Genomic DNA, 12,852 nt, shown 5'->3' with positions numbered 1-12,852 from the left:
ATATAATGATCAGATATGCCTACTTAACAGTATGAAGAAAGATTTAAAAGAACAAAATGTTATATGTTGTCAAAAAACTTTAAGTTAAAATTGATAAGTATCTCAAATCAAATAAGTTGATGTTTAGAGATTACACAGCGTTTTAGACATTACACCAAATCCATTAAGTGTAAATAGTAAAACATAAACCAACATCAATCCTAAATTTGCAAAAACCATAGAAATTACAATTACAAACCAACAATAATGCACAATAAATATGAAAGATTATACAATGAAACATTTGGTTCCTGGAGCAACACAAGCAAGTATTAAATCATCAGAAAAAGAAAATAAATACAAAGGTACTAAACTGATGAACACACATTTGCCAATTTGGTTATTGAGTTGTTTTAACAGCAGTACTATAGAGTAACTTATCCTAATTAGCAAGAAAGATAGATATTTTTCAACTGTGAACCCTAAAAAAAATTACAAATCCGTTCTTTTTATCCAACCCAGATTATCAATTTATTCACATTACACTGAATATAAATTATTTACCTCGCCATTTAGTTTAGGGCCACAAGCAGGGCAGTGATATGAACATGCTAAAAGTTCATCAATGTCGAGACTCAAGTCGTCTAACTTGTCTGTTCAGCCGGTTGGCTTTTAAATGCAGCTCCTACACGTGAGTAGGACCAATCCTCATCGAGCAAAATTGAGATGAATCATTATTGACTTGTAACAATCATGTTAGGCCTACATGTGCATGTAAATAAAGATCTATTTTAAAGATTTAAAGTGATTCCAGATGAATTACAAATCCAATCATAGATCAAAAATTTGGAAGTTAGTTATATACCCACCATATCAGGTGATATCTTATCGAGCCCAATGTGTTGACAATCGCCAAACCATTTAATCTAATTGAAGACCCGTGAATTCATGGTTCTTTTATAGGGATGAATCATCATTGACTTGTAACAATCATTATATTTTATATAGTATTTGTTAGATTTATAATAAATCGATGCGGTTATAGTTAGAAGTGTTATATAACTTTTAATCAATATAGTTATATAAAATAAAATTGAGAGGCTAACACATCATGAAATCAGTTACTCAACTGAATAAATTGACTATTTTTTGGTCAAATTACAGATAGACTATTTTTGGGTCAAACTGTAACCATAAAATTGTAATATTAAAATGCAATTGTAATGTTAAAGTCAGTTTTGCACATTTGTAAGGATCTAAATCAAAGTCAATATAGGCCAAACTTCTTAAACGAACTGTGTAAAAATTGCTGTTTCACACAGTAGATTATAAAAATCAAGTTTATATAAAAATAGATATGTACCTTATAGCAAATATTTCAGGTGCGGCAATTGATTGGGTCTTCTAATCCGTGTGAATCTTAGAACAACATCAGTACTCTCTAACCAATACGGTGGTGACATCACTCTTTCTGGCCACATCTTTGGCCATTTCGTTCCAACGCATCAACAAAATTTTATGCATGCAGCCTCAAGTTTCACATTCCTGTAGTATCACAAATCATATGAAACATCGATGTCATCATCAACTTTTAAAGTCAAACAAACTAAATTTAGATGAATGACGAATTGTTTACCTCATTAAGAATATTTTTAGAAGTGGAAATTTCAACCGATATATCAATGAGTTTTCAATTTCGCATGTGTTTTCTCAATTCTTGACTAAGCAAATGCAGACTATTTTTTTGTTGTTGAAATGGACCCAAGTTAAATGGGTCAAACGGGTTGAAGTTCATTCAAGTCTAATCTGAAGCAAATTATCTTATTATATTATTTTTTATCCTTAGTTGATGCATTATTACTTAGGGAAAATGGCACCAAAATGCATTGAACTTTCATCAAAATCCTATTGTGTGCATTCAACTTTCAAAAGTCCTATTGTATGCATTCAACTTTATATTTTCTCCTATTGTATGCATTCAACCTATTATAACAGGTTACCTTCTAGGTCACCTTCAAAATATTTACATCTTTAGTCCCTCATATTTGTAAATTCTAATTTCATTAGTCCTTCTGTTAAACAAAAAAATGCAATTTGTATGTCATGCAAGACGTTTAAATGTACTGCAGCTACGCAGAGTTTACATCTTGCTGCTTCAAGTTAAAAGACCAGAAAGCAGACTTGCAGTTCAAGAGTGCATGTCAGCTACAGGTGGCAATTTTGCCCCATTTCATAGATTGGTCAATTTAAATTATGTTACATCTCTAACAAGCCTGATGGGTTATGCCAAGGAAATAAAGAAACCGTTCAAATTGGTTGAGCATCATTCAAGATTTATTCAAATAATCAAATGCATATAACCTTTGTTTTGTACAAAAAAAAAATAAAAATAAAAAAATAACTGGCAAGCACCACGTATTAATTAATCTATTATAATTTGCTCATTAGCAGAAAGGTTGGAAATAATAATCACTAACAGATTAATCATCTAAAAGAAAGTAAAAAACTTAATTGCGGTTCGGACCAACTGAACCTAACAAGTACTAAAAATTAGTACTTGTTTTAAACCATTACTCAGCCCACCCAATCCGCCCATATTGCCACCACTATTTCATCTTATTATGCACTTGATTTTTTGCAAGACTCTACAATCTCATCTGATTACTAACAATAGCATATCATTTTCGAAACGGAAGCCTGTTAAAAATCTTCGGATACCATAGTAGCTTAGCTCCCTATTAATGACATATAAAACTACAACATGTGTACTCCGATAGTAAATTAGTAATCTCATTGTATGCACATGCCTATACATTTTTAGAAGAAAAAAAAATTACATCATGTGATTGGGTTGGAGACTATTTTTTCTATCATTTCTAATATCATACTAGTGATGAAGGACCCCAAAACTGTATACTTTAGCAGGTGCTTTCTTTCAGCTTACAAGATTCAACTTATGCTTATCAGCCTTTTAACTTATAAACCTCTTTTGAATAAGCTCCAAGATGTAACATCTTGGAAAGGGCACTAAGCTAAATATCCCCTAGGCCATAGATATAACAAACTTTATAGTAAGAATGAATTCACAGTAACAGATTAATAAGAGAGTATAGATATATATACATACACCAACAAAAGCAGCAGCCAGGTACGAAACGTTAATCTCGTACGGATTTATTTCAATCTGGAGAACAACAGTCCTGTTCAATGTTTATCGTGTCACCAAAATAGATAGAGCAAGACCAAAGTCACAAATACTTTGTTAAGGAAGAATGGAAGTCTTGACAAGAAGATTCTAAGATAAACATGTGACCTTGAATAAAGTTTTAAGGCTTTATAATATATAATTGATATATAATTTGGTCAAGTTGATGCACTACAACAAAATGATCAATATTACACACTTATTTATGGATATATAATTAATATATAATTTAGACAAGATGAAGATGATGAATGTATGAAGATATAAATGTTTTATTTAACAGAAGGACTAATGAAATTAGAATTTACAAATATGAGGGACTAAAGATGTTAATATTTAGAAGGTGATCTAGAAGGTAACCTGTTATAACAGGTTGAATGCATACAATAGGAGAAAATATAAAGTTGAATGCATATAATAGGACTTTTGAAAGTTGAATGCATACAATAGGATTTTGATGAAAGTTCAATGCATTTTGGTGCCATTTTCCCTTATTACTTATGTATGAATTATAATAACAAACAAAAGTGTGTATGGGTCCAGACAACCCAATCGACCCTCATCAAGATGAACTAAAAATGAGCGACAACAACCCATACGCAGTTTGACATGTTAAGATCAAGTCCATCTAGATCAAGTAACTACATCTTATGTTCAGATACACGAATAGCAGTATCCGATTTATAAAAAAAAATCAAACTTTATCAACAAAACAGTCAAAGTCAAAATGCATGAGTAAATTGGTGCAATTTCATGCCCTAATACCTCTGGTAAAAAACACTGCATCATAAAAGTAATTGTATGCATATTTTGGAATACATGGGTACACAAATAATACCAATCTAAAAATATGTGTAATTCGGGTTAAAGTGTACCTTCTTTTCTTTATTTCATTCGATTCGCCGATCTCTCAACTGAAACCCTAATTTTTTAACTAAATTGTTAAACGCTTCTTCAAACTTCATATATCTGTAAAAAAAACCCAATGACGACAACATTAAACACGTACAAAAACAATCTAAACAAAAATTGACAATTAAAAAAAGAATAAAAAATAGAAATTAATAAATAAAATTTATCAATGTTTAGAAATTCAGATTTAATAATTTGTGAAACCACAAGTCATCTTTTATTTCTTCTAAAACTGACAAGCGAACGTAGTTAAAAGGTGAACTTTAGATGATAAGACCTTGAATTCGTATTAAGACCTTCAAAAACTTAAAAAAAAAAAAAAAACAACACACACACACAAATTCCTAAAATATCACATACTCAATCTGCATAGAAATTTCTGTTTCCACGGTGCTTCAACAAAAGAACGGTATAAATTAATAAATAAAATGAACAAAATCACCTTTTATTTCCGACTGATAACCTCTTTTCACTTGTGTATTTGATCTTCGCCTTTCACTTCCCCTTTAAACGCGCTTAAAAATAGAAGAACCGATGAAACCTGAGATTCGAAATAACCCAATAACTGCAACAAAAGCATATGAAACAATCTAAACAGCAACAGCGTACACCGAGTTCAGGACACCAGGGTAAGCCATAGAAACCAAAAAAGCATAACAGTAAACCTAAAATACCAATATCAAAAACTATAATTCCGAGAGGTCAGTGGAAAGAAGCAAAAGAAAAAAGAGCGTGAAATTGGTCTATTAACCCAGCACCAAAAATTAGGGACAGAAGAAATCGAAGCTAACATTGGCGCCCAAAAAAAGGGAGAAAGAAAGGGTTGAAGAGATGCATCAGAAAGGAGACAAAAGGTGTGGAGGGTATGGTGAGTAAGCGCAGACGGTAGAGTAATTGTGTGGTTGAGAATCAACCAAAATGTGAGCAGTAAATGGTGTGAGGGAGGTTGGAGACATCCAATGAGATCAAAAATTTTTGTTGTGTTGATAGTAGATGGGTAATATGTTATCCTTCCTATTTTAAACAGTCAAATTAATCGTAAGTTGGAACAATGTACATCACCTTAGCCATTCCGCTTAAGTCTATGGCTGATGGTGCCTTTCTCTTCAAGTTCAACTTGTATAAGGTTAATCGTACATGTAATTGTCAATGATATGTGTCAGACTGCCATAATATAAGCTTACACAAGTATACAATTAGTTGAATAAATTGAAAAGGAATATAACATGAAAACTAACTGAAATATATTATAAACTGGGAAATGACCTAAATAGAATGGCGGATGCCGCATCCAACAGATAGCTGTTACGAACTAAAACAAATATAACAGAATTTGGTGATTCATTGTTTGTTGCTTCAAATAGTGTAATCTGCACCTATATGATACTTGTACCCAAATAATAACAAACTTATAGCTCACACAAATTAACTATATACGGATATACCTATACCTTAGATTGAAAAGGAAGAAAAAAATGTCGTTCTTATGGCAAAATACCTGATTGCACAACATCCCTAAAGTTTGTCATATTTGTGTAAACTCAGCTATAAAAAGTGGACATCTAGCTCAATAGGAGATACGCGGTAGCTACTCAAACCATTTGCAATTCTGTAAAACCAATTAAACAAACATATATTAATATAATAATTAACATAGATCGAAAATAAAAAGTATCCCTTCTCTGTAATGATTTGCAGAATTGTACCCACAATAGGAAAGAGTAACATATAATGAACTATACCTGATTTAATTTGTTGAAAAAAATGAATCAGACTTAGAATTTCACCGAGATGCAATGACATTGACTAATTGCAAGGTTCTAGGTACAACAAAAGCAGAGCTGGCAATTTCTTATAGAAATTCATTCAAATTAGGTTTTAAAATGTCCTTAAATTTTATGAGATCAGGCACATATCAGTGTGAGAACAATTACCTATTTCAATGACAACATGTTGGTCAGTTTCTGATCCGAATTTAAGTTAAAGGGACTAATAAGAAACAAACGCTTGTAAAACGTTGAATCTGCCAATATTTGTCATTGGCATTTCATTGAGCACCTTCACCTGATTAAAATTTTAACGGATCCAAAACTTTCAATATTTGTCATTGGCATTTCATCATTAACCTTGTGTGCGTTAAAAAAAAGTTCTAATTTTGTAACCGATAAAAAATACATTACCTTGATATATATATATATATATATATATATATATATATATATATATATATATATATATATATATATATATATATATATATATATATATATATATATATATATATATATCTTTATATCAACTTCCAATTGTATTGTATTTAACACATAATTAGGTAATCCGTTGACATACACGGCAGTCACATGGGTGACTGTCTATGAGAGAATTCGAGTAGCAGCATCCTGTATAGCAACAAAATAGAACCTGGTTCAGATTTCATAATGTTACAATAATGCAACAAATAATCAAAACCTTAAAATAAGTGAATTATCGAACCACATAATTCAAAACCTTACAATAAGTGAAATAAAGGTCCTAATATCTAACCCGATTCATGAATACTGTTCACATGTGTCGATCCGACAAAACTTAATGTTCTTCGATTGAATGTGTTACTGATTGTGAAACAGGATTAACAGTTCGTAGTTCAATATAGGTTAAAATAAATAAATACTCATTTGAAGATACCTGATCGCACCATGAAGTCGTATTTTGGTCGTCATTCAGAGATAAACAGGAGGAAGCACACCAGATGTTGAGAGGTATGCATATGTTTTTAGGGTTCAAAATAAGTGTAAAGGAACAACCCCAAACTCTGTTCTTCAATATGCAAGTTTGGCCTGTGTTTTCATCATGATTTCCCTATGATCTGTTTAAAACAAAAAAACACAATAAGTTAACGTCAAGTGCCTGTCCTATTATTCCATATATCTTTGAGCTTTACATGGACAGCTCTCCCTACTCCTTCTGCCACTTCCAATTAAGGCTACTTATGTTTTTAGATATATCAGACCCACATTTTTTTTCCTAATATGATATAGGGTGAAAATTTAGCTAAACAAAATAATAAAAAATTAAACACTGAATTTCTTATTTAAGATATATCAGGCAAATAACCTTGAAACTACTCAACAATCATGACAAAAGGTCAGAATACCCATTTAAATCATCTAACGGAATCTTTAGGCATCATTTGTCACCGATTGCATACAATTTAATGATGATATCGTATATCAAAGTGTGTGGGGTGAACTGAAAATGAATCAAGAAGTTATACAAAACCTCGGTGATCTAGTCTAGTTCAATGTTTACGACTTGATTAAATTGAGACTTACTGACACCACCCCTAAAAATTGACAAAATAATAAAGCAAGAAGATTGAATTACTTGAAGATGGTGGGACTCATTCACCACCTGAATTTCAGGCAATCAATTATTTACACTTCTAGTGAATGGGTTCTCACAGAAGCTCTGAAGAGATTGGAGGATAATGTCTAGAACTAACCACCTGATAACAATTAACAAAGTACAATATAACAAAATATCATTAGATTTTCAATATTCCTTCAGAATACAATATAATATAATAAGAGGATTAGTAAAACAACTATAAATGTGATATTAGACTATCAACTATCAAGGTCAACCATATGAAACATTCATTCCATGTACAATATTGGGAGCGTTGGATCTTATCTGAGTTGAAGGTGTATGCTATTTCTGAACAGAATACAACCCTCCCATCCGCAAGGAATCATATGACCAATCAAACACTTAACCCCTCAGAAACTCTTAATTCGGTGAACTTATTTTTCTCACAAAAATATATATATTTATTACCTTTTGAAGAGTCATGACACCAAAACCATTGACCATAAGTGTTGAGACTAACATGGTGTTGCCAAAAGTTAACCATTAACAATCGTCTAACCCAATCAAACTACAAAGTTGACGTTTTGAAATAGCCAAAAAGAGAACAATCATTACGATGAAACCAGAATTGACCTCATAAAGAGCATGATACCTGAAATAAAATGGTAACAATCACCTGAGGACCACAACTTATTTTTGTAGTTGAACAACAAAAATAAGTGGTTAAATAGTCAATAAACTGCAAAGTGTGAATAAGAAAAAAATGTTAGTTTAGACTAAATACTTCTATATACCATATTATATAGACTTTGTAACAATAATATTAGTTACAGTTTATTTCCAACATGGAGTTAATTTTTAACTTGCACTATCAAATGGTGCAATAGAACGATACAGAAGCATCATCTGCAGAAGCTTTATGAAGAGATAAAGGAGCTTTTACCATTATCAGTAAACTACTTATAAATAGCAGATAAAATTAATCATACCACCAGACATCACACCCACTTCTTAACCTTTTAATGCATTAACAACATGCATATTGATGCACAAAAACAATGAAACATGACACATTAGATCCCAAAAAAAAAAAAAAAAAACGTGAACCCAGATGAGGAAGCAGGCCATGTATTAGCTTAAGGATTATATGAATTACGTTATTATTATCATTAACTAATTAACTACTTTGATTTTAAGAGATATAATGAGAAACAATACACATTTATACATTTATAAAAACACAGTCTTCCGAAAGATGTTATTCATACCCTGTTGTTTGACATGAATACATATGTATAAGTATCTCAAATGTACATAAAACAACATATGTTACATAGGTCAAACATGGTACAAAGAAATATTCCTACGAATATAAAAAACCTTATGAGTATATATAAATTACCTCAGAGTCCACAAGTATCATCTCATGACCCAATTCACCGTTTACTTACCCAATTGACCTGTTTGTGAAAAGTTGTGCTTGAAAATACACTTGGGACAACCCATTTGCACTCAATATCTTGACCGACCCATTTGACCGAAACTACCTTTTATTAACCCATTTGACTCGTTTATAAAGATTTGGACTTTAATATACACTTGGGACAACCCATTTGCACTCCATATCTTGAACAACCCATTTGACCCAATCCATTTTTGACCAACCTATTTGACATGTATATGAAAAAACGAAGGCAATAAATGTAGTTAAACAAAAAATCAGGTATAATACAATTTATGAGCGGGTACATCTTTTGACATGGTGATAAAGCCTTATTAACGTTGTGCATACTCTCTAAAGAATAGCCCGCACCTTTGTAAATAAATCACATAAACAAATTAATTTTCAAAAACATATATACAAACCAACAAAAGTACCATATATAAGCTAAGTAAACTGAAATTTTGACAGAAGTTGTATATTTAAACTCACATTTTTTGCAGTTGCACTAAACTGTTCTCTGTTGGCTTTTTTTGCTTTATTCCTTTAAATCTCCTGTCAAAATTATCAAATGCATTGAAATGGATTTCGAGATGATAATAATAATAATAGAGTAATTTGAGCATCATCATACATAAACAGGCAAACAGATAAACTTTCCTATTCATACTTTTTTACCACACAGCCTACTGGTGTATATAAACACAAATCAAGTCAACAATTTACCTCAGCTTCCGAAAACGCAGCTTTTGACGTTTCATCTTTCTGCAAACAAATAACCGTATAAGCTTCCAAAGATCTTATTACATCAAGCTAAGTAATTAAACACCGATCGCTAGTTTAACACCATTAGTTCTCACATGACCGTTTAATAGCTATTTAACTGTTACCTTTGGCTGATTTTCATTCACCAATATGACCGGTGATGCATAGAGCTTTCTCACATCCTCGAGACGAACGAATGCATTGCATTGAGGACACTAAAACAATTAAAGTAATAAAGTTACAAAGTGCTAACTGCATCCACACAGATCAATCAATAACTAACATAGCTGACTTAAAAAATCACCTTAGCATGACGGTTAGTGCGTAACTGAATCCACTTCTTGATGCATGATAGACTGAATAAGTGTCCACAAGGAAGAGATGTGCCCAAAAAAGAAGAAAAAGTAACAAATGACAGCTAAATATAGTATAAGTTTCAAACCCTAAATTTTTAGATTATCTTCATCCGAATTTTTTTTAATCACACAAATATATTAATAGAATATATTTATTAAATTGAAACGTCCTATACAAACTTGATCGACACACATAAAGGTACTGGAATATATTTTTCCCAATTCCTGATTGACAAATTATGCAACTTTAAAAAAAAAAAAAACTTAACGATTTTAATTGAGTGTAAAAACTATATCAAGACATTAAATTCGCTAAAATACCTAGTGTAACACGATGATGATGACGATGATTGTCGGACCGAACGAACACGGCGATGATGTTAGCAATTTTTGATTGTTTGCTTCTTGAAATCCATTTTCGATTCTTTGCTTCTATCAATCGATTAGGGCTTGGAATCGACTTCCAATTCTTTGATTATTGATTACAACATATTGAGTTCGATAGATAAGAAAAGAGGAAAATATGGCTGAAGAATTGTGCGTGACTCTCTGCAGATGAATTGAGAAAAAAGAAAACCTAATTTACCTTCAAAATCCCGTCCGTTTTTTTTATTTGAGGGTTAATTTAGTCTGATTAATTGCTAATCCAAGGTAAATCACGTGATTAAGGGAGGGATTTTAAATGGATGGCTATGATTAGAGGTGGTTAAAAGATTGGATAGCTAGGATTTAAAGTTGATGGAAATTGTCACTCAATTGTGTGTTTACTTTAATATATAGAGAGATGGGGCATAATCAATGGGGAAGTAACCAATCGGGGGGAAGCGGGGGAAGCAAATTTTTTTTTTCATTTTTTTTCGATTTTTTTTTCAGGCATCAAGATCACACGAAAATATGAACATTTAGAAAAGACACTTCGTGATGAATGTTATTATTTAGGCGGGAAAACGATCGACAAAAATAACATTCAAGATAATATTGTTCGTGAAGAATGTTAACGTTTTTTTTTCATGTTTTGTGAAGTAAAATTTAGCCCGATTTAGAGTTTAGGGTTTAGGGTTTGGTGTTTTGGGTTTATTCCATAAACCCTAAACCCTAAACCCTAAACTCTAAACCATTCGTGTTAAAAACTCAATCTAAATCTTAAATCTAAACCCTAAATCTAAACCCTAAACCCTAATATCTAAACCATAATATCTAAACTCTAATATCTAAAACCTCACCATATGTAGTGACCCGAACTTTTCCATGTTTATATATATTAATTGAGATTGATATTTACATGATTAAATGTTTTCAACATGTTAAGCAATCAAACTTGTTAAGACTTGATTAATTGAAATATGTTTCATATAGACAATTGACCACCCAAGTTGACCGGTGATTCACGAACGTTAAAACTTGTAAAAACTATACGATGACATATATATGGTTATATATATAGTTAACATGTTTTTATTATAAGTATGTATCTCATTAGGTATTTTAACAATGAGTTATATACATAAAAATGAGACTATTAATTTAAGAAACTCGAAAACGATATATATAACGATTATCGTTATAACAACGTCTTACTAGGTACATATGAATCATATTAAGATATTGATACACTTGGTTAATTATGTTAAATGATAAGTAAATATATTATTAAGTGTATTAACAATGAAATACATATGTAAAAATAAGACTACTAACTTAATGATTTCGAAACGAGACATATATGTAACGATTATCGTTGTAACGACATTTAACTGTATATACATCATACTAAGATATATTATATATCATAATATCATGATAATATAATAATTTAACATCTCATTTGTTATAATAAACAATGGGTTAACAACATTCAACAAGATCGTTAACCTAAAGGTTTCAAAACAACATTTACATGTAACGACTAACGATGACTTAACAATTCAGTTAAAATGTATATACATGTAGTGTTTTAATATGTATTCATACACTTTTGAAAGACTTCAAGACACTTATCAAAATACTTCTACTTAAAAAAAATTCTTACAATTACATCCTCGTTCAGTTTCATCAACAATTCTACTCGTATGCACCCGTATTCGTACTCGTACAATACACAACTTTTAGATGTATGTACTATTGGTATATACACTCCAATGATCAGCTCTTAGCAGCCCATGTGAGTCACCTAACACATGTGGGAACCATCATTTGGCAACTAGCATGAAATATCTCATAAAATTACAAAAATATGAGTAATCATTCATGACTTATTTACATGAAAACAAAATTACATATCCTTTATATCTAATCCATACACCAACGACCAAAAACACCTACAAACACTTTCATTATTCAATTTTATTCATCTAATTGATCTCTCTCAAGTTCTATCTTCAAGTTCTAAGTGTTCTTCATATATTTTACAAGTTCTAGTTACATAAAATCAAGAATACTTTCAAGTTTGCTAGCTCACTTCCAATCTTGTAAGGTGATCATCCAACCTCAAGAAATCTTTGTTTCTTACAGTAGGTTATCATTCTAATACAAGGTAATAATCATATTCAAACTTTGGTTCAATTTCTATAACTATAACAATCTTATTTCAAGTGATGATCTTACTTGAACTTGTTTTCGTGTCATGATTCTGCTTCAAGAACTTCGAGCCATCCAAGGATCCGTTGAAGCTAGATCCATTTTTCTCTTTTCCAGTAGGTTTATCCAAGGAACTTAAGGTAGTAATGATGTTCATAACATCATTCGATTCATACATATAAAGCTATCTTATTCGAAGGTTTAAACTTGTAATCACTAGAACATAGTTTAGTTAATTCTAAACTTGT

General features: G+C 31.2%; 1 long non-coding RNA gene across 1 annotated transcript; it reads right to left on the bottom strand.

Annotated features, from left to right (window-relative positions):
- Positions 1 to 93: 93 nt before the first annotated feature.
- Positions 94 to 4,964, bottom strand: LOC139844691 (uncharacterized). The gene is made up of 4 exons (XR_011758066.1): positions 4,539 to 4,964; positions 4,060 to 4,153; positions 1,343 to 1,524; positions 94 to 741 (listed from the first exon to the last, which is right to left on the bottom strand). It is a non-coding gene; the product is annotated as an uncharacterized lncRNA (long non-coding RNA).
- Between the last annotated feature and the right edge of the window lie 7,888 nt (positions 4,965 to 12,852).

Source organism: Rutidosis leptorrhynchoides, chromosome 4 (assembly GCF_046630445.1).
Source record: "Rutidosis leptorrhynchoides isolate AG116_Rl617_1_P2 chromosome 4, CSIRO_AGI_Rlap_v1, whole genome shotgun sequence".
Classification (NCBI taxonomy): domain Eukaryota; kingdom Viridiplantae; phylum Streptophyta; class Magnoliopsida; order Asterales; family Asteraceae; genus Rutidosis; species Rutidosis leptorrhynchoides.
This window is presented reverse-complemented; position numbering and strand designations above follow the sequence as displayed.